General features: G+C 35.6%; 1 protein-coding gene across 3 annotated transcripts in view; it reads right to left on the minus strand.

The window, feature by feature from the left end:
• Slc8a1 (solute carrier family 8 member A1) overlaps positions 1-26,611 on the minus strand; it is a 358,556-nt gene that overhangs the window by 307,811 nt on the left and 24,134 nt on the right. The gene's annotated exons all lie outside the window — the stretch shown is intronic.

Raw genomic sequence — 26,611 nt, forward strand, 5'->3', positions numbered from 1 at the left:
AAGGATAAAGAGAGTGCTATGGAGATGATTAAAATTGTCACAAAGAAGGCCCAAATAAAGAATGTGGTTTTTTTTTTCTCACTCAATTCTTGGCAGAATACCATTCCTTCCAGACCAATAGTTTTACAAAGTAATGTTTTCATTTGCAAGGAATCAATCTGCATGTTTTCAATTGGAACACATATGATTTCTATAAAGCTGTTGGTACTCTAAGAAAAAAAAAATTTTCTTTTAAGAGTGTCATTCCAAGATGGAGATAGGGGGTGTAGTCTGCTCCCTGGGAGAGAGTATTCCATCACTGAGATGACAAATCGTGATAATAAAAAGCAGACAGACCCGTGGTTGGTTTTATGATTATGTTTAAATTCCCTGCAGACAATGCACCCCCTTATTCTTTGCACCTTAGATTTAATGCTTCCACTGTCTGTCCCCTGAGGTGCCGCTGTGTTTTAAAAAGGTTACAGTAATCTGAGAATATTGTATTCTTTCTACGACATAAAGTGACTTGTATTTAGGTAGCAGGTGAAAAGGCCTTTCCTACCCACCTCCCACTATATATTTCAACTGACTGTGTGGGAAAACAAATGGAGCCAAGTGTAGTGAAGTACGAACTTTTTATAAAGACTTTTACTTCCCCTAACTACAACTATTATTACTATCATTTTAGAAATACACTATACCAGTGAAGAAAATCTTAACATACTTGTAATATTCAATAAAATCTCTTTTATTTTTGATCATTTATCTATCTATCTATCTGTCTGTCCACCTATCTATAGGAGGGCATTGTTCTGCAAAAAGCAGTCTCATTTGATGGATCACTTGGTCTAAAAAGATAAAGTGAATTGGTTTGATTTCCCATGATTGTTTCTGACATCTCTTCTGGCATATCTTTAATTGGACCCAATTTTAAAAAGCTGTACACTCTTCATTAAGAGAAATCTAGTGTCCGCTAATTGATATTGTAGGTCTGTATATATGTGTATCTATGTTTGGTAGTACTGGGGATTGAACTCAGGACCTTATGCTTGGTGAGCAGGCACTCTGCCACTTGAGCCATACCCTCCAATCTCTTTTTTGCTTTTAGTTATTTTTCAGGTAGGATGTCTTATTTTGCCTTGGACTAGCCTTGGATAGTGACCCTCCTTCCAGTGGTCTTCTGTATAGCTAGAATTATATATGTGAGCCACTGCACCTAGCTATAAGGTATATTTTAAAATAAAAAACTTGTGTTAGAATTTTAGATGTTTATCTTCTTACTTTAAGGTAAAATGTTTTTGTTTTATTTAAATAAGTGTAATACAATTAACATTATTCAATTACAATTAAGTTTTAATAAACTTACTTAAACAATATTTTATTTATGTATAAATATTAACATTAGGAAAATATCTGATGAATTTCCTGACAAATTTGGAACTTTTGTTCAAGTGGGAAGAAGTATCTTGTGTTTGCATTTTGGGGGAATGGACATGAATTTTGGTACTGTTAAGTAACAGCTGTGTAATCACAGGCAAAAGTGGTTGGTTCATTTATTTATTTGCTTACCCAGTGTTTCTGAGTGACAATGAAGCAAGGCACTGAATTGAACATAAGAGACTGGTCAACGAACAAATGTGGAGGAAACAGCAATTAAGCAAATTACACAACTCATTCTTCTATTAAATGTTGTGGTTAGCAAGAATCAGGAGACACAGTGGGCTTTGACATTTTTCAGCAGAGGGAGCAGATCTTTTTTAGGGTAGTCTGTAAAGCTTTAGAAAACATCTAAGACCTGTCTAGAAGAGGAGAGTGGGTTCAGTGTATCCTCCTGGACAGAAGAAGCTTCGGATCCAAAGGCCCAGAAGTAGGGAGAGGCAATGAAGGTATTGAAAGAAGTTAGAGGGTGTAAATCACAGAGAGTAAGGAAGAGAGGTGTTAGCAGGGGCCTATAGCTAAGGCAGGACCATGCAGAACTTTAGGGTTTGGTCTTTTGGACTTCTTCCTAACAAGATGATCTGCCTACATCAAGTTTAGTCTCACCGTAGAACAAGTCAGCCTTACAATACCTAAGCTCTTTTGCCTTTCCCCTCTTTCCTTCCTCATGCATGACTTAGCAGAATCTCTTCTCAGTTTATTATCAAGGAGAAACTTGGCAACTGGAAGATTGAAAACAAATTAAGTCATATTTTTTTTAAAGGATTTTACTTTCTCTGCTGTACTGTTAGGGGGATCTCTTGTGTGATTTTTTTTTTTTTATTTATCACCACATGACCAAAATTTTCCTTCAAATTGTTTTTAGGATGACTTGGTATAATTTTGTTCTTTTATGGTCATATCCCTTCCTAATATGCTTTTTTGACTTACCGTCTGTTGCACTTACAGACAGAGGATGATTAAAAAAGAAATAAAGGATAGCCAAGGTGAAGCTAAAAAAGCAATAGCTTAATTCTGGGATGGAGATGATGCATTTCATAACTTTAAAAGAACAAACATTGATGCTTGTTCATGTGAAACTCGAATTTCTCCACTGTGGCATAGACACAAAACATTGATGGTCTCATGTACTGTCCATTCTGCTGGGAGTTGTGTAGGAAACTACCATCACTTCTTCCTCTTTGAGGTAAAATAAGGAGGGGGCTCCAAAATTGCTTTAAAGACTGTTTACTGACGTCTGATTTCCCTGTCACAGGCTCCAGTCTCCTTCTGAACCATATACTCCTGGAGTAGGTGAAAAATCACCAGGAAGAAATGGAAGGGTGTGGGGCTTGTAATTAGGGAGATATAAATGGCTTGAGAAGTGGAGCTGTAATGGAGACATAAGGCTACAGCTGCAGATCTAAGAAGGAGTGCACCCAGGAGACAAGATGAATTGTGTATGATGCCGTCAGTGGAGGGCAAGGGGTCAGCCTATAAGAATGATCCATTTACACATAAGTTCTCCCAATGACTGAAGGAGATACTGAGCCGAGTCCCTCTCTAAAGGAGATAATTCACTGGCTACTAACACTGAACCTATAATGAATGAGATAAATGGGCAGCAGGTTCCAACCTGAAGGAGCTGCAACCTTGCCACAAGGTGTTCTCTCCCTTGTCATCCTGCCAGTTCACCATGGGTGTGAAGATTAGGGGGAGGGAGACCAAGGGGGTAGACAATCCCTTCCCTTTCCAAGGCTCTAGAGCCAAGGTACTCAACTGATGTAGGACTACTCCCTACTGGAGTAGTACTGGAATTTGCAATTTCATGGGATGTTTTTTGTTGTTGTTGTGGACATAACAATTCAGATGCTACTGTGGACATTCATTGGGCTAGAATGTAACTCATCTTGCAACTTGTGGGACAATGCCATACAGAAAATAATGTCCTGCATTGCATGTAACTTTCAAGAGCTCTACAGAGCATAGGAGAAAAATCTATCAAACAAGTCTTCAGTCTTACTCTGATTTTTATATTAAAAACCCAGAATTTTTTGACATGTTTTCATTTATACTGATTTTTCTGGACTAAAACTACTGTTTATATTAAAGAAAGATTATACTTTGTTTTACTCTAATTTGACCAAAACTGTTCACCATTTCAGGAAAACCACTTCTCTGATGGCAATGTTGACTGTTAGTGTTTATAGCTACCCTCAGTGTAGTTTAATATAATGAAGCAAAAATCCAACTACTGTACCTTATTTTCTAGTATGGTTATATCTGACTGTTTATAATGTGTTAAGTGTTAGTTTTATTATATAGAATTTTAAATATGCATATGGAATGGATTATATTACCAATTAATTTTATTTCAGATAATGTCTCTAATATATTTCTTATAAAAGGGGTGCTATGGTCTGAATGTATACCCCAAAATTCATGTGTTGGAAACTTAGTCCCCAGTGTAACAGTCTGGTGAAGTAGGGCCTAATGAGGGGTATTTAGGTTATCGGATTTCTACCCCTGGGTGTGGATTACTGCTGCCATAAAAGGGCTTGCAGGAATGGATTCATCTTTCTGCCCTTCTGTCATTTGAAGACACAGAATTCTTATTTCTTACTCTTCTGCCTTCCATCTCCTCCTAGGTGAATATACAAAAAGACCTTCACCAGATGCCAGCACCTTGATCTTGGACTTCCTAACTTCCAGATTATGAAAAAATAATGTTGTTCTTTATAAATTATCCAGTCTTGAGTATTTTGTTATAGCATCACAAAATGGATTAAGATAAGGGAAAATAGAATATGAAGCAATTGGTAACCTCTCCAAATTTACAATTCTCCAAGAGTTATAAATGTATTTTGTTATTGCAAGAGCAAGGTTTGGAGGAAATTTTGAATTATAAGAGTGACATTTGATAATAAATTGAAATGAATCAATTACCAGAATGAGGCTCTTTCAATCAGTAAAAATGACTGAAAATTTTCTGAACTCATACATTCTTCAGGGAGCTAATACCTGAAGCGCTGGGAGTTATGAAAGGAGCATTGGCTCTGCTGGAGGCTGTCACTGGAAAGCATCATAGGATTGAAGGGTCTCCTACTGCTTTACGTCCAACAAGATGGCCAGCTACCTGTCATACACCTAAGGAGTAGAAAGCATATGGAGTTCCAGTTCTGCTAATAATTAACCACTGGTAAACCCCAAAATACTCTCAGCCTTGCTTCTTTTGCTAATTGAGGGTTCCAATAACTTTTCTGCCTCTTTCAACATTATTGTGAAAATCATGAGGTGCAGCAGTATAAAGTGCTGTGCGATGACAGGAAATATGGTTCTGCACCTCCTTGTATTTCACTGCATCCAGGCCCATGCTGTGCATATAATAATAACTAATAACTCACGTTAGTTGCTTGAATGTGTCCTCTTTGTTCACTCTACAAAGTGTAGATGCTGACAATTATGACTCAGCTTCTATTTCCAATAAATACTGCTTCATTTCTTCATTTATATGTACAGTGCACTTGAAAAACTCCATATGATTATTTGATGTCTTTATTTCATTATAAATGACCAAGAGAACATTAACTGTAATAGTGACTAGATATTAGAATTGGTTAACCATGTGTCTTACAGAAACCAGTGACCCAAAATTAAAATGTACAGAGAATGGAAGAGAAGCTGCAAAGGAACTTTACAAAGTGAGTTAATTTGAGAGTGAAACCCCACGTGGTGCACAACAGGAGGGCAGTTAAAGCCTCTGTGGAGAGGACTGGAGCAAATCCCCAAGGTTGATTGAAGGCTAAGGTGGTTAGAGCACAGTGTTTGTCATGTTTCTTAGAGTAGTTACCTGACTCTCCAGCAGGCTTGTTGTTTCAATATTTGCCTTTCCTAAGATTCCTCTAGTAATCCCAAACTGTCTGTCTTAAAATGCCTCCTTTTGCACAGAGCTGATGCAAACACAATCCCATTATTAAAGAAATAACTCAGGTTGGGAGGATTTGTCCTGTACAGAACTCCCCTCAAGAACACTTCAATATTTTCATGATCAAAGCTGCTCTGATGGAGAAAAGTGATGGTGATGCTATGAACTGCTCTTAAATGTAGGTATGCAGAGGTAACAGAAGTCTAAACGATTCCATTCGCTTCTCTAAACTTTCTCTAAATTAAAAAACATTGGTGGTGGTTGTCTCCTTTTGTGTTACTTCTGCAGAATAATGACTTGCTGTCTTTTGTTCTCTTTCTAGTGAGAATTTTTCCCTTAATTAAAGGTTATATAGTGTGTCTTTCTATTTGACAGTCACATAAATAACATCAGAGTGTTTACCTTCTTAGTCCTTTCAGAGTGCCTCCACTTTAATTAAATCCCAATTAATTTTCCCCTTTCCTAATGAAAGTAATCACGATTTTCTGGGACAATTTCAAATGCAAATATATCCACCATTTTTATCTAGTACTTTAATGATATTAATTTATGGTTATCTTCTTTGTAATCTTCAAAAATTGATTTCTGACAGCAAAATTAGAAAAATAACTTTTTCATATAATACCAATAAGACTGCATAAGTAAACCTGTAATCCTAGCACTCAGGAAGTGTGGCAGAAAGATTGTGATTTGAGCCACTTTAGCAATATCCTGTTTCAAATAACAACCCCCCCCACATTAAATTAATTTAAAATAAATAAATAAAGAATCCAGATACATTAGTCATTAACTATTAGCATAACTTTAAGCAACTCATTTGAGCCTTCTGTATCTCAAATTGAGTGTCAACAAAATGGGTGAGTTGAACTGACTTTGTCCTCTTTCCATGTTAAAACATTGAGATATCATTCTGTAATCGAGTCTCAGTGGTTACGCTTCTGGTTGCAAATCGTACTACCTATCATTTAATCTACACTGCATCTAGTCAGTAAGATGGTGTGGAATTAATGGCAGCTCCCTGTATTCCTGGGAAGTCTTTTTTAGCACAAAGTATAATCATTCATTTTCTCTCCAAATATAACTTTGAGATAATACTAACTTTATTAGTAACATCTACTTATTTAAAAATAAGTAGCATTTGGTGTTATTTATGTATATTGTACTATTTACTATTATTGCCTTTTACAGAAATAAACTTTTCTGTCTATTTGAAGTTGATTTTAATTAACAGTTCTCAGGTTATTTTGATTAAGAAGACTTTTTGTTTCTTCCCATGGAATTCTTAGCATTACTGATAGGTTTAAGTAAGTACCTTCTAAAACATGATTTTTAGATTATCAAAATTTTCTACTTTTAAATTTTTAATTAAAAACATTTTTTCTGCATAACACATATTCACAGCATGTATAAATGTTAAATATATAGTACACTGTTTAAATATTTTAGTAAATTTCACACATCTACAAAGCAGGAGGAATAGTGAACCCCAGTTGTCAATTGATGGTCAATTATGTTGCATCTAGATATCTCCACTTTTCATGCTTGATTATTTTATAGCCAATCTTGGGTTATATGTTATTTCTTCTGTCTATACTTGTAAAAGAAGATTATATATCATAATTACAGCAATATCATTGTGATCAGAAATTAACAACACTTCCTTAATCCCACCAATGATCCATGATCATATTACAATGTTCTGGGAGAATAACAATCAAAGTAAGATCAGAACTTCAAATATATTTGAAATGTTTTCCCATAACTTTCCTGTCTCTTTCTTTCTTATAATTTAATGTCTGAAGAAACCATGATTTTTGTTCTGCCAAGTATCACACACTTTGCTGACTGCAGTTCTGCATTTTCTCTGAATGGATTTTTTTGTCTCTTGTCTTTCCTATAAACTCAATCCTTAACTGCCATGACTGTGCCATAGATAGTGTTGTGTATGCAGCTTGTATTTTGCCATATAAACAAGTAAATAATATCTGGCTATGTCTTTTCAAGTTGTTACAATGCTCAGCTTGTTCCGGTATTGTCAGTTTGATTTGCTTTTTATAAAGATCCCATCAAATGGCTTCATCAGCCATTGAGAATTTTTGCCTAGATCCATCATTTCATTAGAGATATCAAATTCTTAACATTGTAAAACTATGGCTACTTTACCATTTATTTGTTGGAATTCTTAAAAGAACTTTCTCTCATCAACTATTTGGTTACTCTGAAGTTCAATTTGAAGTTTTTTTTTTTAAATACTTTCACTAAATCCAACTTCCCTATTTTTCCTTATAGGAATGAATTTATACTTTTGTATGCCTTTCTCCCTTTGGAAAACAGCTTTAAAAATCAATATCCTTCAATTAAAGATCCACACTTTATAGAGACTTAAAATTTTCCTATTGTGTTTAAATCACAATAACCTTCCTGGAGGAAAATCTGGCATACTTTATAAAAATTTTAATGTGCATATGCTTAGTCAGAGTGATCTTACTTCAAGTAACTGATCCTAAGAAAATATTTGAATGTTATGCATAAATATAAATGAATGGAAGTTTAAAACAGCATTGTTTATAATGACACAAAATTATTACAATCTAAATGTCTAACAAAAGGCTGTCTAATAAATTATGATAATGATAGATAGCCATTAAAATGAGATTACAAATCTACATTGATAATAGCAGAATGATGTATAGATCAATATGAATCTATGTTGACACAAACATACATTGAGTTAGAAGCAAGTTATAAAATATCATACAGAGTTAGACCAATATTTGTTAAAAGAATAATCTTATATACTTAGCTATAGAAATATTGATATGGGCATAGAAAAAATTCTGAAAAACTGTCCTTTCAACTGTTACTATGTTTATCAATGTTTTAGTGGTGACATCTGAGTAATTTTTTCATGGGCTATACTTCTTTTCATTAATATGAGAATTTTTTTCATAAAAATGAAATTAAAATTTAATTTACTTTTATGTTTAGAGAAGTATTCTCAATTGATAATAAAAATAGTTTTTAATTGCAAAAAGTCAATAAATCAATTTGCAGTTTGCAACTAAAGAAGTCTAACGCATGCTACTGTTATAAAAAGATAAGTGACTTTACTATTACCATGAATTCTCCAACTCAGCTTTTAAAATGTGAAAAGTAGACTTGCTATTTATCACCCTGTGAAATTGCTGGTTTTACACTGCGCTGGACTGCTGGAAGCTTTACATAGAAGGCTTAGTTTCTCAGACAGAAACTTCTGCCACAGCTAACACACTGTGGTGTATGGAGACATTGTGTGTATTACCTACTTAATTTTGAGAACCACCCTCTGACATAAGAATTACTATAGACTCAGGATTTTGTATTCCAATGTCCATTCTTTGCCTGCTTGACCACTGCTTTCCACATCCGTCTCATTCAGTCTTTCCTACCTTAGAAGTCCTATCTGACAAGCCTTAACCTTCCAAAGAATATCTTACTTAATTCTCTGTCACTACATTTCTGTTGGAATAGATTACCTTATCTGTCAATGTCTAAACTCTCATGGCTTTAGCAAATTTTAGCCTCTGTCAAACAGGAACATGTTACTCCTTGCTTCCCCATATATGGAGACAGTAATAAATTGCAAGCTAAACACACCAAATTGCTTTTGCTGCCTAAAAATAATGTTTCTCCATAAGTCATGCAGAGGAAGCACAGCCTTCATTAAAATAAGAAGTTACTGACCTCAGGCATCCGTCTGGAAATACCCTATTCACACACCCTAAGGCAATAAAGTGGACGGTAATTATGAAATGATTACTGCAATTGCAATAAAGTGAGCCATTTTTGAAATTATAAACAGTAAAAATAAAGATAACTTTGACAAGATAGGGCAAGGTCTATTTTTAACAAAAAATGTTATGACAAAAGTTCAGTGCCTATGTTTCTGTATCATGCTGGAAAATCTTAAAAAATAAGAAATTTAAGAGTTGTTCATCTAGCTACAATGCCTTGTTTAATATATGAAAAAGGAAGAGCATCAAACATATTAGGTTAGAGAACTCTTCCTACTAGAGAAAGTTATAGACTGTGATTCACTGTGAGCAAACTTGACCTATGTCTTAACCAAGGGAATTGTAAACATGGGCACAGAGGCAGAGAAATCAAAGTGGTGTAGAAGGCAAAGAGCTGTCAAAGGGGACTTTCTGACTTTCATGATAAGGAAATGTGCTTTTTACATGACAACCCTCAGTGAACTTGCACTTGCTTGTTGTAGAGCAAAGCAAATAAGAGCTTGAATTGGAAGATGTGCATTCAAGCCTGATAGCATCTATTGCTCAACTCATTCCTTTAATCTCTGGGAGCTTCATAAAATTGCTCCTTTAAAAAAATGGAAATGAGGCATTCCATCTTACATACCCCATGGTCTTGGAGAGATTACATGAGAACACATATGATACTCTGTAAAATATAAAGTACTATGTTAAGACAAGGCTGACTTTTAGAATTGTTTGATGATTATATGACCCTTTCTGTTGTTCTTCAACACTCATCTTGATTGTTTTCTAATGTATAATCCTCCAACAGATTTGTCTTAAATTCCAAATATGGACCATGTCTGTTTGAAAGGCTCACAATATAGCAGTAAACATAATAAAATGTCCTGCTTTAATGGAGAGTTTGCATAGGGTAACCTGGAACTTGCCAAGTTTAAGGTGAGTACCGTATGGCTAAGATAATGTGTAGAGGAGAATCATAACTCAGATGTGGAAGTCAGAAAAGCAATTTGAGCTGGTGACTACAATTCCACCACTAAGGAGGCAGAGGCTAGAGGCTCACGAGTTCAAGGCCAGCCTGGGCTACATAGGGAAATTCTGTCTCAAAACTCACACACACACAAAGGGCTGTTTGTGGGAAGTGTAGATGGAAGGATTGCAGTTTGAGGCTAGCCCAGGCAAAATGTTAGCAAGAACCTATTTTAAAAAATAGCCTGGCATCATGGCAGTCAGTGCCTATAATTCCAGCTAGGTGGAGGGAGAAGTAGGAGGATCGTGGTCCTAGGCTGTCCTCCTGACCTGGAAATCTGAGACACACAGGAAGTAGAAATCTCTGCACCTGATAAATTATGAAAGTACTCAATATATTTAGCCTGTAAGACTAAAGACTTAAGAAACTACTTAATTATGAGTACATTATATTTATTTGGTGTGAATACAGGCAGCAAATTTCAATCAATGGCCAGGTATAAACCTAAAACTCTTCATTCCTGTCCCCTGTTTCTCTGAGAATTTCCTCCCCTTCATAACTACTTCTTCCTTACTTTCATCTTAATATTCCTCATCCCTTTTCACTGACTTATTTTTCTCCATGTCTCATAACATTTTCAGTTATTATTTATTAATCTTCCTGCTCCAAAATAATATGTCATGTGAAGGCAAAGATTTTAAACGTTTTGTTCATTATAATATTTCAAGTTCCTAGAAGAGTGTCTGAATCATAAATTTTTTTTGCATAAATGAATGAGAGTTTTCTAGAATGTGAAATTAGTTGTTGCATAGAGTGTTTGTTTCCATCATAAACAACTGATGGGCTATAGACTTGTCTACTATTCATTAATGCAATGAATAATGTGTAGAATTAAATGGACCTATTGTTTTTCTAATAGAAATATACAGACTTTCCTTTAATACAGTCAATGGTGCACAACCTGCTACCTCAAGCATGGTTAAGAAACTAATATTTCAAAGTTTATTTTTATTTATTTATTTTGGTGGTACTGGGGTTTGAACTCAGGGCTTCATGATTGCTATGCAGGCAGACACTCCACCACTTAAGCTATGCCTCCAGCCCTTTTGGCTCTGGTTACTTTGGAGATAGGGTTTCTCTTTTTGTCCAGGCAGGCCTAGATTATAATCTTCCTATTTTGTGCTTCCTGCCTTCCCTTGGATAACAGGTGTGCACCAACATGCAATTTTTTACATTGAGATGGGGTCTCACAAACTTTTTAACTGTTTTGCCCCAGCTGGCCTGAAACCACAATCCTTCCAACCTCAGCCTCCCATGTAGCTTGGGATGACAGGCATATGCTCCTATATCAGTTATTGGTCCAGATGAGGTCTTTGTGAACTTTTGGGACATCCTTGAGCCTATAATCTGATCTCAGGCTTTCAAGTAGCTAGGGTAGGCACAAGCCACCAGCACCCAGCTTGGACTTTATTCTTACATTGGACCAAATTCTGCCACTCTGGAAAACATATTTAGTAATCCTGATTTTAGTATGAGTTGATATTCAACATACATGTAGACATAAACTGATTTAAGATTAAAAATTTGCCAAAAATATCACTTTAACAAGTCACAATGCAAATCTAAAACAATTTATGTGATCTGGGATATTCCATTTAAGATTATCTCCACTGTTGTCCTTTCTGTAGGCAAACAATGAGAACTGGTTCTTTCCATACATGGTCTTCCCACAAGGCTGATTTTTATTGACTCTCAGGAAGCTTCTAGCAATAAAACTTTAAAAATGTTTTCCTGGTGTGAGAAACACTGATTAGAAGATAATATACTTGGGAACTAACAGAATTCTTTCTATAGTTACTAATCTTCATAAGGTACCTTCTTTGTTTTCTTTGTTAGGCCACATACTCAGTTTGAATAATGAAGCTTGATCACATACTTACTTACTGGTGAGTGTACCAGGAGGGGAAATTTCCTCCTGAATGAAAACATAAATGATTTCTCGGTAAAGGAAATTGACTCAATGGTGAGATTAAATTTATCATTCAATTTCTAATTGCTTTGAATTCTCAATAGGACCTAACGTTTTAGTAGCATTTCTTCCTTTCCCTTCAGAGTTCCTCACAGTAGTATTTTGGAACTATTCTCACTAATGATTATAATGATAGCTAACACTACTAAATTAGATATAATAGGAGCTAATATTTATTTAATGTGCTTAACACTATTCTACATACTTTATTAGCATGAAACATTTTTAACTTTCTTACCAGCCCTACTTTAGGCACTAAGTTTATCCATAATTTAGAGTAAGGAAACTTAATAAACAATTGAATAAATCCAGATGGTTTGGTTCAGGAGCCTGTGCTCATGGATGCAATACTTAACCATGAAAATTTCCATAGGTTTCCATGGATTGATGCTTGCAAGGCTTTATTTAACTGAATGTACAAATAAATTGGAACAGGTGTCTGAGTCTACACTAGTAATCTCTGTGGAAAGAAAAAAAACCAGAATAGGTGCAAAAATAAATCATGATTGTCTTGGAGTCCAGAGAAATGTATTTAATTAAAGTGATCAAGGTCTCTGCCTTTTTTGTCTTAAGTTTGACTTAATAAACATGTATTCAGAAATGCATTTGTTGACAATTTAATGTTTTAGAATCGCAGTTCTCAAACTTCCTGGATCCCCTTTAACTCTTAAAAGTTATTCAGAACCCAGAAGAACTTTTGCTTATATGTATAGTGTCTATAGATATTTATTGTACTATAGATTAAAGTCGAAGTATTCACAATAGTCAAACTATGGAATCAGTCTAGGTGTCCAGCAACTGAAGAATGGATAAAGATAAAGTGATACATATACACAATAGAGTATTAGTCAGACACAAAGAAGAACAAAATTATGTTATCTGCAGGAAAATGAATGGAACTGAAAGTCATCATGTTAAGCAAAATAAGCCAGACTGAGAGAGAGAAATATCACATATTCTTTCTCATATGTAAAATCTAGTTCTAAAAAATAGTTAATGGCACCAGTATAAAATGGGAGGATTGTTCATCAGTGGAAACTAGTGGGTAGGGGAGAGCAAAAGGAGAAGGTGAAGGGGAATGAATATGCTCAAAGTAGTTTATATGAACGTATGCAAATAGAACAATGAAACTCACTAAGATTGCTTAAAGGGGAAGGAGCAGAGGGATAAGAAAGAGTAAGAGAGAGGGTTGATTTGATCAAAATACATTATATACATTTATGGAAATATCAGTGAAACTCCTTCATGCAATAATAAATGCAAATAAAAAAGAAATTAAAATTGAGAATTTATTAAATACTTAGTTCTAGCAAATATTTCTAATGTTTGGTTTAGTAAAAGAGAGCTGGGTTTAATCTTGATTTAATCTGTTGCAACATTGCAAGTCATGTAGCCTCTGGAAAACTAGTGTACACTTGTGAGAGAGTAAGAATGAAAAGGTAAAAAATAAGATCTCCATAATATGAAAATACCAGAGACCTTATGAACCCCTTGAAAAGTCTTCAGGATGCTCCGGGTCACCAGATCACCCTTTTGAGAAGTATTGTGTTAGAATGACTGGTGAAGAAAAAAATCATAAATCTTAGAGCTTCATTTACATTATTACATCAGCTCTGGGTTCTCCTGCTTCCAGTTGTTTGCCCCAAAAGACATAACTTTCTATGATGCCTCACAAATTCTTAAAAAAATTAGGGGAAATTTCCTGCTCTAAATCACTTTCTATTCAAAAGATAATCAATAACCTTGACATTCCCAAACTTGTTTTCTCTTTAAAAGCTCTTGTTTTGGTAAAAAGTAAGGAAATAAATAATGACAAATCAAAAGCATTGTTCATAAGCCAATTAAAGCATTTTGAGGTCAGTGGGGAAACAGCTTGACTTTTTAAAATGAAAGTAAGGAGCTCTTTCAGGAACTCTTTTTTCCTCTTTATCTATTTCTTATTATTCAATTTGCAATAACCAATATTCACTTGTCTTCTTCAAGAGAACCCTGCAAACCTCTGGACCTAAACACCAAGGTCCAGAAAGTGTCTGTCTCACTTTCCCAGAGCTACTCTGCACTGTTGCAGAGACCTGACTGCATTTGTTAGGAGGCTAAATTCTTCTTGTCTGCTGGAGCCAATTCATTCATTTGGTGATAGAGAAATAAAACCTCACCCTTAGGAAGTGTGCCTTTGCTGGGGAAGACTGAAAATAAACACAGATATAATCTAATGTTATACAGTTGTAAGTCCTATGAAAACACAGTTAAGCAAGCTGTGGGGAAAGGGAGGGATAGAAACATGGCTTGGGAGATGTGGTTAGCAAATGAATACCCCACTGAAAAGGTAACATTTGACCAGAGACCTACCTGAATAAAATGAGGGAAGAGTCCATTTCTGGAGCAAGAGTTCCTTGGGTAGAGGCCATAGAACATATTCACTTCCCAAGGTCTGTCCGACTTGCATTTGAAGAAGAAGTAGGAAGAGATGTAGTTGGAGCAGAATGAGCGTAAAGATTTGGAAAACGGGGTATGATGGTGGTGGTGGTGATAGTTTAAGGACAGGTCAGATAGGACCAGAGAAGACATCCCTTGAGAAGTTGTTAGACTGTTTTACAAAAGTGCCTGAAGCTATTAAAGAGGATCAGATTACTCTGGCCGCACTGGGGATTCAACCTGCCGCCAGCTGGAAACAGGGAGACCAGTGGGTAGAGGTCTGCTTGTGCTCTCACTAGGATGGTAACAGTGGAGGAAGAGTGATGTTTTCTAAGCACAGCTAATAGGAGAGTTTTCTGAGAATTAAATTAGCAGAAAGGAGGGGAGGACAGACTTCTGTTCCGGGCTAACATTGTTGTGGATTGTCAATGCCGATCTGAATGAGGCTGCAGATCTCTGGCTACGCAGGAAAAGAGCTTGGGTTGGCTGGATAATTAATGCATATTATAAGGCAGGAGCTGTCAGGAGAGTCCAAAGAGAGTTGAAGGAAAGCAGATGTTAGGAGGAGGTGAAGCATAAGTGATGTGGGCAGTAGATGGTGGTTCAAGCCCAATTCACATGCGTCAGTCTTGAGGCCTCGTGTACTTGTGGGAAAGTAATGGAATATACAAGAAATGACAGCACCAGAAATAGCTCTGATAACAGACTCAGAAAGAGCAGTTGTCACTCCTGGTGAATGCTTTTGATACCCCTGCTTCTGCTTCTGTCCTCTGCCTCAGAGATCTGGCTCTGGACAAACCTGGGAAAACAGAGAGGTCCTTAGGCAAACTAGAAGTTGCTGAAATAATAAGCATCTGCTGAATATCCAGTCCTCTGGCTCCAGACATGAAAGAGAGAGGCAAGGGAAAAGTGGAAGTGTCAATGCTGCCTCTTTTTCATGTTTAAATTCAACGTTCACTGCAACCCTGTCAGCTAAGTCTGAAGAGAGAAGCAGAGACGAATGAGTCAAAACCTTTGAGGTTTAGGAGTCTCCAGCTTGGTGTGGGGTAGGAAAGATGACAATGCAAGCAAATGAAGAATGGTGATATGGTTGGGGTGTCACAGGAGTGGAGAGGAAGGTAGGTAAAGAGAATCAAGGGGGGCTTTTCTGAGAAGCTGATGGCAAATGGAGTCTCAAAGGATCTCTAAGGTTTTCTAGGAAGGAGATAGAACAAGCTGTGACATGTTAAACCACATAACATGTAAAACCTTTCCAGAGGAAGCAATGGCATGTCAAACCCTCGTGACAAATGAGACCAGGTTGTTTCATAGAGGAATTTTGGCTCATTTAGAATGCTTAGTGAATATGGAAGAGTAGTGAGAACTGAAGCTTGAGAAATAAGGAACACTAAATGGCAGTCCTATGCAAAGTTGGGATTTTAATTGAGTGTTTGAAATATACAAACAAAAAAATCAAACTGGTATTGATTAGGCTGTCTAACTTTATGTGATAATTTAGGTATCTGGATTTTGGTTTTAGATATCTATCATAAATCCTAGGTTTGAACCATAACTCTTGAAGAGAGTTTCATCTACCCCCAATGTGACCTGCAATAGGCTTACTTCAATCCCACATGCAATGATTCAATTTTTTCTTTTTTCATTATTATTTTAACCATTGAACAGTCTAGTTCACTTACCACTTCCTGTGTGAAATAACTTCAAGGAGTTTTTACTCACATTTCCTGCAGAGGGAGCAAGTAATGTTTCTCCCTTCCCTCCACCCCTTTTCTCCCCACTTGTATCCTGTTATTCTAAATTTCTTTCCTAAAATACTTTACTATTACTTTTAATACAAAAAAAAAAGAACTTCAAGGTTCCAGGTATAAAAACATACAAAATATGGGAGGTATACTTGAAAGCTGTCACCAAATATAATTTTGTCCTGATAATGTATTACATTAAGAAGTGTGGAATATCTTTTTTATGGGGAATGTATACTTCTTTTCTCTTCGGAGAAGCTAATTGAGATAGAAGACATGCAATGCTTTCTAGATTTCTGATTATTAGGGAAAGTGATTAACTGTATAATATTTTCAGATATAATCACCTTTCAATAGTCTTGCTCATTCACTTGTACCATCAAATGTAATTCCTACTGCTTATTTTTGAAGGAGTGAATGAAACAGTAATCCAATGAATAAAACTTAGACTATTTTTCTCTGGTGCTTTTTGTTTTGGAGCATATAGTCATGATTATTCTATGGGTGCATTTTCTCACAGCAAATATAACATTAGTTATGAAGACTTTGTCCATCAATTGTAACATTTAATTTTAAGAACATTTAATACTGTTCTCTAAAAATAAGAACAGAGAGCCCATTAAATAATGGATTTCTGGACAAAAAGATTCATTTTAGCTTATTTTTAAGAGGCTGACCTATAGGTTTTTAGGAAAAGTTAAGTTTCTATTCCCCTAACAACCAGAAACTTGTGATCTACATCACAAGTTGGAAGGGGAGTTGAGGTTTTGTTGTTCCCTATTCTTAGAACCCTCAGAACACGTGATTAAATCAATTCAATGTTCTCTGTTTCTGGTTGTTTATCTGTAAACTGATCTACCTGTTCCTTCTTCTACTCCCTCCACCCTAATTTTTGTCCTATTTATTAAAAGGAAGATGGTTTCTTGTCACCTAAACAGTATTTCAGGCAACCACTCAAATGCAAAAAAGAGGAAGAAAAGGGGTCAGTTGGCATGAAACATTCCTTCCCATCTGAAGATGAACATAACTGCACTTTTTTCTGCTCTGTACATTTAAGCTACATGAATAATTTGTCCTTGAGTTGAACTGCTGATTTTCAATAAAGATGTGTAAGAGACAGAGACTCTGTGTGTGTGTGTGTGTGTGTGTGTGCACAGGGGAAGATTTGGCCAATGTGGGAAATGAATGCAAAGCTATTGTTTAAAAAAAATGTTCCAGTAGCCCAGAAAAATGCTCAGTAAACATCCATTTCTAAGTTAACATAAATTGATATGGCAGTTTCTAGAACCAGTGTGACTCACTGCTTTTCAGTTGCTATTTGGACTACAGCTCAGGAAAGACCAGATAACTATAATATATCAAGGGCTTCTCAGAAAAAGGTGTGTAAACACACAGCACTATTAATCCAGTCTGCCTTCTTTGACCGCAGACAAATATAATTTCATTAAATTATGAAAATTAAGAGGTATAGTTTCTGGAGTGAACTTCTTTTTGAAGTTCACTATATGCCCTTTTTAGTCCCAGTTTTTTAAAATCCATTTCTATACGACAGAGAGAGAGAGAGAGAGAAGAGAGAAGAGAGAATTACCACTTTTCTAAAAAACAAAGAAAACCAAATTACCTGTCAAATGAGGACTGTTATTTGAGCCATCATTAGCAGAGTACCTGGCTGAACCAAGTGTCTTTGGTCCCCTATTTACATGTGCTGAGGCCACTAAACAAAGTATGACCTTATAGATCTAAAGATCCCAACAAATTGCAATATGCAGTCATCTTTGTATTTACCAAGCCAAATATAAAAAACATGAGTTTGCTAATCAAATGTGTACTTAAAATTCTGTGATTTTGAGTATTAAAAACTTTAGATGGTCTCTTTGAGTTTTTTTTAACTGAAAAACTCTCCTATGAATAGAAATTATGTTTCTCTCTTCCTTCTGAAAAACCAGTCTTTAATGAGTTCCAAAGGAGCTTTAAAAGAAGGTTTTACATGATTTTTTTACACATTGATAGACTTTTTGAGGGAAATTTACATCAATTTCCCTGGATGTTGCCTTCCATTATCTATCAAATAATTTTAAACTTCTGGAAAATTTACAAATGTCATGAATTCAGACTACTAACTCAGAATGTGAAAACATTTAGGCTTGTGTCTAGTGTTGAATAAATAGTTATGGTACTATTTTTGCCTGAATTCTTTTAGTAATTTTTGGTGAGAATTCATGTCTAAATATCTTTTGAAAAATGTACAAGAGCTGCCAGAATTACTATTTTTGTATATAATTTTATCTTCCAATTTTAAATATTTTATATAATTACTTTATGATTTTATCATACAGTCACAAAGAACAATTGTCCCATTAGATTCTGGACTCTATAATTTTCTTGTATTGGGATTTGAACTCATAGGTGTGTGTGTCTCACTACACTCAGCTTATTGGTTGAAATTGGGTCTTGCAAACTTTTTCACTGAGCTGGTCTTGACTGCCATCCTCCTGATCTCAACCTGCTGAAATTGCTGGAATTATAGGCGTAAATCACAGCACCCAGGCAAAATCTTGAAGTCTATAAATTCTTCATATGTAATTTACCTTCTGATAATCAATTTCACCTGGCTTAGGGAAATCTCATGACTGATCACCTGCCTGGATACCACCTTCTCACCTAACAAATTCTTATTTGGAGAAATTAGTGCTATTTCATAAATTCTGCAGAGGAAGCAGCACAGACGTTTCTCATCTGGGTTAGGAAGAGAAAATATACCATTAATATTTTAATGGAATATTAAAATATTAATATTTTTATAAATATTAATATTAATTAATTAAATTAATAAATATTAATATTAATTAATTACATTAATTAATATTAAGTAACACTGGTTTTATTTCTAATTGGGAAAAATCACTACTAAAATCTTAATAATGAATATTTCTATCTCAGCTTTGATCAGGTGTGTTGACATTCTAATACTTCTGGATTTGTGGAAGACATTTTAAAAATCAGTAATATTGGTCAGAGAAAAAACCTAACATCTGCTATATGGCTTGCCTCTTCCTGGTAGTCTAGTTGGTAGCTGTGCAACTGGTTAGCCTCAGTACCCGCTCCATGGGGTGGTGATTAAAGTACCAGGGCAAGTTATTCCTGCTGCTACCACTGTTGATATAGCTATGAAAACTGACTGAGAACCTACGGTAAGGTTTCCACAGTGACTGATTTTACTGCAGGACAGGAGAAACTCAGGGACCAGGAAAGACTGCAAAGTAAATCTTTTCTTTTCTTTTTCCTCCCACCCTTGCTCTCTCTCCCCTTCCCTACTTCCCCCGCTCTCTCTTCCCCCTCCCTTTCTCTCCTCCTTCTTCTCTCTCTCCTCTTTCCTTTTCCCTAACATTATAAAAGATAGCAACCACAACCTCTTAATTATTGTGATAGCCTTTAATATGGGAGAGGGAGAGAGAGTGCATTTTTTTTACTCTTAAATATAACCATAGAAAAACAGGGTATCATTCATAGAGTCATTCACGAAAAGGAAGTAAATTTTCTTGTGTCTGTGTAATACATTTGCACATGCATTTCAGTCTTTTAAAGAATATGGGTTACCATGGGCAGGAATGAATATAAAAAAAGAAGATAATCAATTGATTCTGATTTCAATAATATGTTTTTTTTTTTTGTGGTACTACAGTTTGAACTCAGGGCCTCATGCTTGCTAGGCAGGCACTCTACCACTCAAGCCACTCAGCCAGCTCTTTTTTGCATTGGGTGTTTTTGAGATAGGGTCTTGTGAACTATTTCTCTAGGCTCTCTTTGACTTGTGATCCTCCTGATTTCTCCCTAGTAGCTAGGATTATAGACCTGAGTCAAAGGTGCCCAGCTACTATATCTTTCCAAGGTTCAACTTCTAATATCACCTCATACCCAAATTAATGCTACAATGCAGCACAGTGTTAGGGAAGACAAAATAAACTATCCCACAAGCTAGCTATATGATTTTTGTAAAAAATGGTTGAATTCATTTGACTTAGTTTTCTTATTTATACAAAAGAGGAAGCCATTTCTCTAGAAGGACTATTGTAAAAGTTTAACTAAATTTGCAGAGGATCTTGCAGGGTGTCTGAGGAAGAGTGACTGCCAATAACTGTAGATCCCTGTTCTTCTCTCTCCATAAAAACACAGCTTGATTTGGGCTAACAAAATCTCACACTGCTGAGAATAACCATAATCTTTATTCCTGGTCTTGTGAGTAGGGGAAGAAGCGGAATAATTGGTTTATTTTTGAAAATGTACCGAAGGAAAACTAATACTGTATAAGTTTTAAACTTTTTGGACAAGGTGTCTTTACTTGCTGAAGTGAGACCCAATTCTTCATGTCACTTTTTCTATATCTCCCCAAATTCAAGGATTCTTTGCTCTGGAAAAGTCCTGTAAAAGGAGGTCATGCTTATAATTCTTCCATAGCCTTTGGCTGGTAACTTCTGAATCAGAATTGTGTAGTTTAAAATTAAAAGTTCAGAGCTGGAAAAAATGTCACAATAGAGTAGTTTAAAATTTAAGGCACATTAGAATCACTTAAGAAACTTGGTACAGATGAAGATTTTCAAGACCCATCCTCAAAGATTGTCTTTCTGAAGACAAAAGCCCCAAGTTCCTTAAAATATTTTTATTTTATTGTGGTAAGAATACAACATGAAATCTTCCTTCTTAACATATTTTTTGAGTTTTTATATTACCATACATCGGTCGTACAAAGGGGTTTCCTTGTGATATAAAGTATACATTACTACCGAGTAGGTGCACCAAGTTTCTGTTTATACACAAGTGTCCCAAGCATGTCTGATTTAGAGGGCTACTCTGCAGCTGGAACACTGTTCCCTGCAAGGTTAACTAATTAACTTTCCACCAGGCAGGGCATCTGTAGCTTCTGATTCAGTGTAGACTTGGCAGGCACATTGGGTTTTGTAGGGAACAGAGCTTGTACTATTTGGGACCTACTTTGAGAAAACTGATTTTGAAATCTTGCATTTTCAAATTTTCCCAAATATGTGGTCATGAGAACAGTCTGAGGTGGTCTCATGTGAAGAGCATTCTTGAAACATGAGCTTCATTAGCTTTACAGTACAGCCACTTCTGAGTACCACCCATGACAATCCCTCCTGGTTGTAATGTCTATTTTTTGAGCTGAAGAAACCCAGGAACAGAGACATTAAGTAACTTTCCAGTGGTCACACATCTAGTAAGTGGCAGAGCTGGGATTTGAATCCAGGCAGTTTTTTTCTGCTGCTCTTGTTCTTTTTATCACAAAAACACGAGATCTCTTTTAGTTACTTCCTGTTTTCTAGACACTCCTTCTCCTTATTTCTGTTACGGGAGCTACCCCTGAAATTTTTAATGAACTAAATAAATAAAGTGTCTGAGGACAACAAATTATAAGGTATACTGAATGACTGAATACTTTCGCATTGTTAATGTTATTAGCTTACTTTATATATTTTAAAAAATTAAATCTAAATTTAAAATACACAATCACCCCCCAATACATATATTATTAAATATATATGATAATCAATTGAGAGCATTTATAGGTGATTTAAAGAAAAAGATACAGCTTTGACTTTTGGAAGTTTATAATCCAATAAGACAAGGTTGTGGATAGAGGAGGACTGTGAAGGAGATAACCATCCAGCTTAGAAGCACCTTGGGAAATATGTGGAAATTTTAACAGAGAAGAGAGAATGTATCCTAACCCCTACAAGAGAATAGCTACATTTAACAAAGTCAAAAACAAAATATACAAAAAAAGAAATAAAACCAACCTAATGACACAGACAGCTGATTTTCTTGTCCTGTTGTCTGTTGATTATAGACCTCTCAATTTTAGCTGCTTAGAATAAAGGCAGCATTGTACCAAAGTGTGGCCATAGAACTAAGTTTGGACTGAGGAGTACACAAAAGTGTCATGTAGCAACTTCCAGAAAACCTTTATAAGAAGGTTTCTTTTCTTTTCCTTTCTCTCTTTTTTCTGCTGCATAGGATAATGGCTGATGGCTGGAAATTGAGCAGCCATGCTGGTCCATGAGATAGCACACTAAGGTGGCAAAGTGTCAAGGTAGAAGGAGTGGTAGTGATCATAAGCTACTGTGTTAGCTCTGAATTGCTTATCTACACATTATGTTCATCTGAGAGAGACAGACCACTATGTTACTGAAGAAACATTTTTGGTCTACTAGCGTTTACAACTGAAATTAGTCCTAATTGATAAAAACCCTTAATGAGAATGCTGATGTTTGGCCATCATTCCATTAAATGTTAAAAAGTTTCCATTGTATAGGGCAGATATGACTAATGTATTCAAACTATATTTTAAAAAACAAACATACTATCACTATGCATCCAAATAAAATTATTCCCCACAGACTTACTTTGGGAGAAAATATTATTACTCTAATCACACTGCTATTCATCAGATTAGTATTTTAGTTTTTCTTTCAGAACTGCATTGGGTGGAAGTGGGGGCAACAGCTATATTATATTTCCAGGTACAGAAGTGATAGTAGTGCCATTTGGAAGCACTGGCATTGCATTATACCAGAGGAACAGTGGTGCAAGATTGGCGCCCAAGAGTCTGTATGGGACAGTGTCCTTAATGGACTAATTTGGATGGGATCTGACTGCTTCTTCCCTTGGTTCAACTCATGCTCCATGCCTGCTACTCCGTTCTTCCCAGGGATGCTATGAATTTTCATGCATCCTTTCATAATAGATTTTCTGTAGGTAACCTTCTCAGAAAGGCCTTCTCTGATGATTCTTCATAAACAGCACCTCACACTCCATATTCCTTTCCTTGGAATTTAGAGAGAGGGGTTTTGAAGAGTTATGTTGAGATGTCAAAACACACTTTGGTCTTTAGTGAACCACCACAGGCATATTTCCAATGATGTATTAAGTTTGTCTCCTGAATTGGATGTGGACCACTAACAGGAGATGGTGTGAGGTCATTAGGTTCCATGTAATAGGGCCACTCGGTGTGTGATGGAATCTCAGCAGAAAAATGGAGGGGCAAGTCACAGAAAAATGGATTGCTTGTACTTTGGGAATTATAATTTGATCTTCTTTCTCTGGATCTATAAAGAATTCAGAAAGTTTTCACAAAAGAAAGTTAGATATCTGCCTATCTCTGAGAAGTCAGCCTATTAGAGAAAAAGAGCCTTTTGTCACTCTTTATTTCCACTTTCTCTCTTCCTCCGCAATGTTCAATCTAGTTGGGTTTACTAAAAGAGGGGAAGAGGCAAGGAAGCAGGTAGGCTAGGAAAGAACAACCATTCTCTTCCTCTTTCTCCTGGCTTCACCCCACAAGTCATCAGTCTGCAGTTAACTGCAACAGGACCAAGGGAAAGGGTTTATCTTTCTGTCAAATTGATGTGATTATTATATGGGACCAAAAATTCTTCTTTCTGAATTAGACTGTGTTAACATCTTAAAGTGATTATAGAACTTCTATCAACAACTGTCATTTACATTACTGCTCAGGTAGAATAGAAGAAAAATAATGTTACTTTTAGGATTATTCTCTCAGTCCTGCTTGCTACTTTCAAATGTCTGGGATATTAAGCAAACAATGAGGCAGGTGATTTGTTCTTTCTCAACTTGCTTATCTCTTTTTCTGTGATCCATCTTTACTCAGGGATCATTGTCATTTTGCTGTAATTTCTACCTTTAGATGAAAGCACACAATAAAAGTGGGATGCTTTTCATTGTCTTACTAATGATTAAAACTGTTGCACTCTGTAGATTAAATTCTACTTCAAAGAGCTTCCCAGGAAGACAATGTTAATAGAAACTGATTTGTTGGGATTTCTAGCAAAAGACAAAAGGCATTTTATATGTGGTAACTTTCTGGTAATTCTCAAAGTATACCTTTATTATTTGGACACATTCAGTGCTTTTTAAATGAATGAATAAATTGCCCTTATTAAAGTGGCACATTTTGTAGATGTAATGCAAATGCAAACATCTGAGATGTGGAAAATGCTGGGTAGAAGGAAGCAGAGGAGAGGTCGGAGCAGATGTTGGGTTATGGTAGCAAACTTGACTGGTTCATGGTTGGAACACCAATGCCAACAGTGAAAAATCAGCCACATTTAAAAATAATTGGACTTTTCTTGGAAATAATAACAAAATAACTTTATCATTGGATAAAGCACTGTCTTTCAGAAATATTAACTGTTAATTCCAACCAAATGAATTAGAGTATTAGAAAAAGAATGAATTGCTCAACAATTGTTTATTAAAGTCCTACTGAGTGGTAAACAATGAGAAAGGAGATTTATAATCTAAGTACATCTCACTATTATATCTATTACTCAGGTTTTTAGATTTAATGTCTCTCAAACAAACGTTTCTTATTTTTCTCCTAGTCATTTACACTTTGGGTATCATTGGAAAGCATCTTTAAGATTGTTTCACTAACATTCAGCACAATTTTTGTGAAATGTAATTCTTTACCTGCTTTACCATGTGTGCCTTGGTTGACCATTTCTTTATTAGGGAGAATATCATGCATAAAGATGAAATAGCATATATACATCATCTAACTGTTACTAATATTACATACATATCTACCATGTCATCCCATGATATCATATTCTTTCACTTGTTGGTGCAGAACTACTACATTCATTCTGTAAATACTTTAAATTTTGGTGGCTGTTTCCTCATCTCTTCAGGGTTCTAGTCAAATTTAACTTCATAAAGGAAACTTTCTCTGATTACCCAGACTCATCTGGGTCACTTGTTAAATATCCTCCACTATTTCTAGGAATAGTACCCACCATAACTGTAATGAGTTAAAATTATAATTTGTATTTAATATCTAGCTGTGTGATTTCAGTATAATCTCATCAAAGGCAGAGAAAGCTCAAGGCAGTGTTGTCAGTATCTAGCACAAGGCCTGGCACCAAGTCAGTAAACCTCGCATATGGTCTCGCCGATGAGGTACCCAATAGAAGAATGAATGAAACAAATAACAATTGAGCATCTGCTTTATGTTTGTCTTAACTATGTAAAGGTTGTAATACCTATAGTTTTATATGGGTCCTTTTTTCTAGGCTAAACTGCTTCTATGCTTTATTTGAGACGGTCAGCTTCATGTTCTAGGCCCCTCAAGAATAGTTATCCTTTATTCATTCAACAAGTACCTGCTATTACCTAGTACATATAATCTTTTGAATCCTTCACTTCTTTGAAAATTTATTACTTACCACTTAAGAGACAATTCTAAATTATTTTGGTTAGATATAACCTTAAAGATGTTATAGTCTAAAATCTTTTAGAAAAAGAAAAACATTTGCTTTCACAACACAACTGAAAATTAGTTGTCTGAAAGTCTTTAAAACTTTTATTCACCCTAAAAATACTCACTTCTTTGTCAGGAAGCCCAGTTTTTGCTGTATCTCTCAAATTACTAGCACTTTTTCCCCCTGAACCCTTCCAAACCCCTCTTGGTGCTGGCATTGCCCTCTGATCAAGGTCCTCGGCTTTCATGTAATGGACATCTATATTGGAGGGATGCTCTTACATCTTCTTGGATGAATGTAGATATTCTTGGTTCTTTTACCTGTTCCTCATCGAAGTTATTCCAAGATATTTTGCTTTACTGGCCATTTATATTTTATTAACGCGTTTTAATATGTGGTGTCCAAAGTCAGTACAGTATTCTCCAGATGATCAATTTAATACTTTCAGTGGTGGAAATTTTGCCTTATATTAGCTTCATAAGGATCTCAGGATTCAATATTAACTCACTGGCAGTTTGTCTTAAGATCATATGGCATGATAATAGCAGGATTTTAAAAATCAGAACATACTCAATTCCACAGGAAAAAATAAAACAATTGTCTGAGGCACAGTTATATTTAATCAATTCATTTCCATTTGCAAATATCGGTGATAACGAACAATTAGCCATTGCTTTGGCTTGACCTAAGCATCTCCTTCACGACCTTCACCACAAATGGCTGGTAGAACAAATAATTTTTTATATTAAAGATTTATAAACAAATAGTCAACAAATTTAATAAAAATAATTTCTGCTGGAAAATACATTCATGATACAAGAGAAATAATTTAAACTGTGAAAGAGAGTATTGATTGCTTATGCTTCAGTCTGAGTATCAAATATTGGTAGAACATATTTCTACTTGTCCATAAATCTGAATGTTTAATCAAATCATATCTCCTGTGCTGGTGGAGCTGCTCAAGTGGTACAGTGCTTGCATAGCAAGTGTGAGGCCCTGAGTTCAAAACCCAGTACCATGAAATTATGTCCTCTGAAACACAATTCTGCCATTTGATATTACTTTCTTTCTAACAAATAATTCTCATACT

This window comes from Castor canadensis, chromosome 12 (genome assembly GCF_047511655.1).
Source record: "Castor canadensis chromosome 12, mCasCan1.hap1v2, whole genome shotgun sequence".
Lineage (NCBI taxonomy): Eukaryota > Metazoa > Chordata > Mammalia > Rodentia > Castoridae > Castor > Castor canadensis.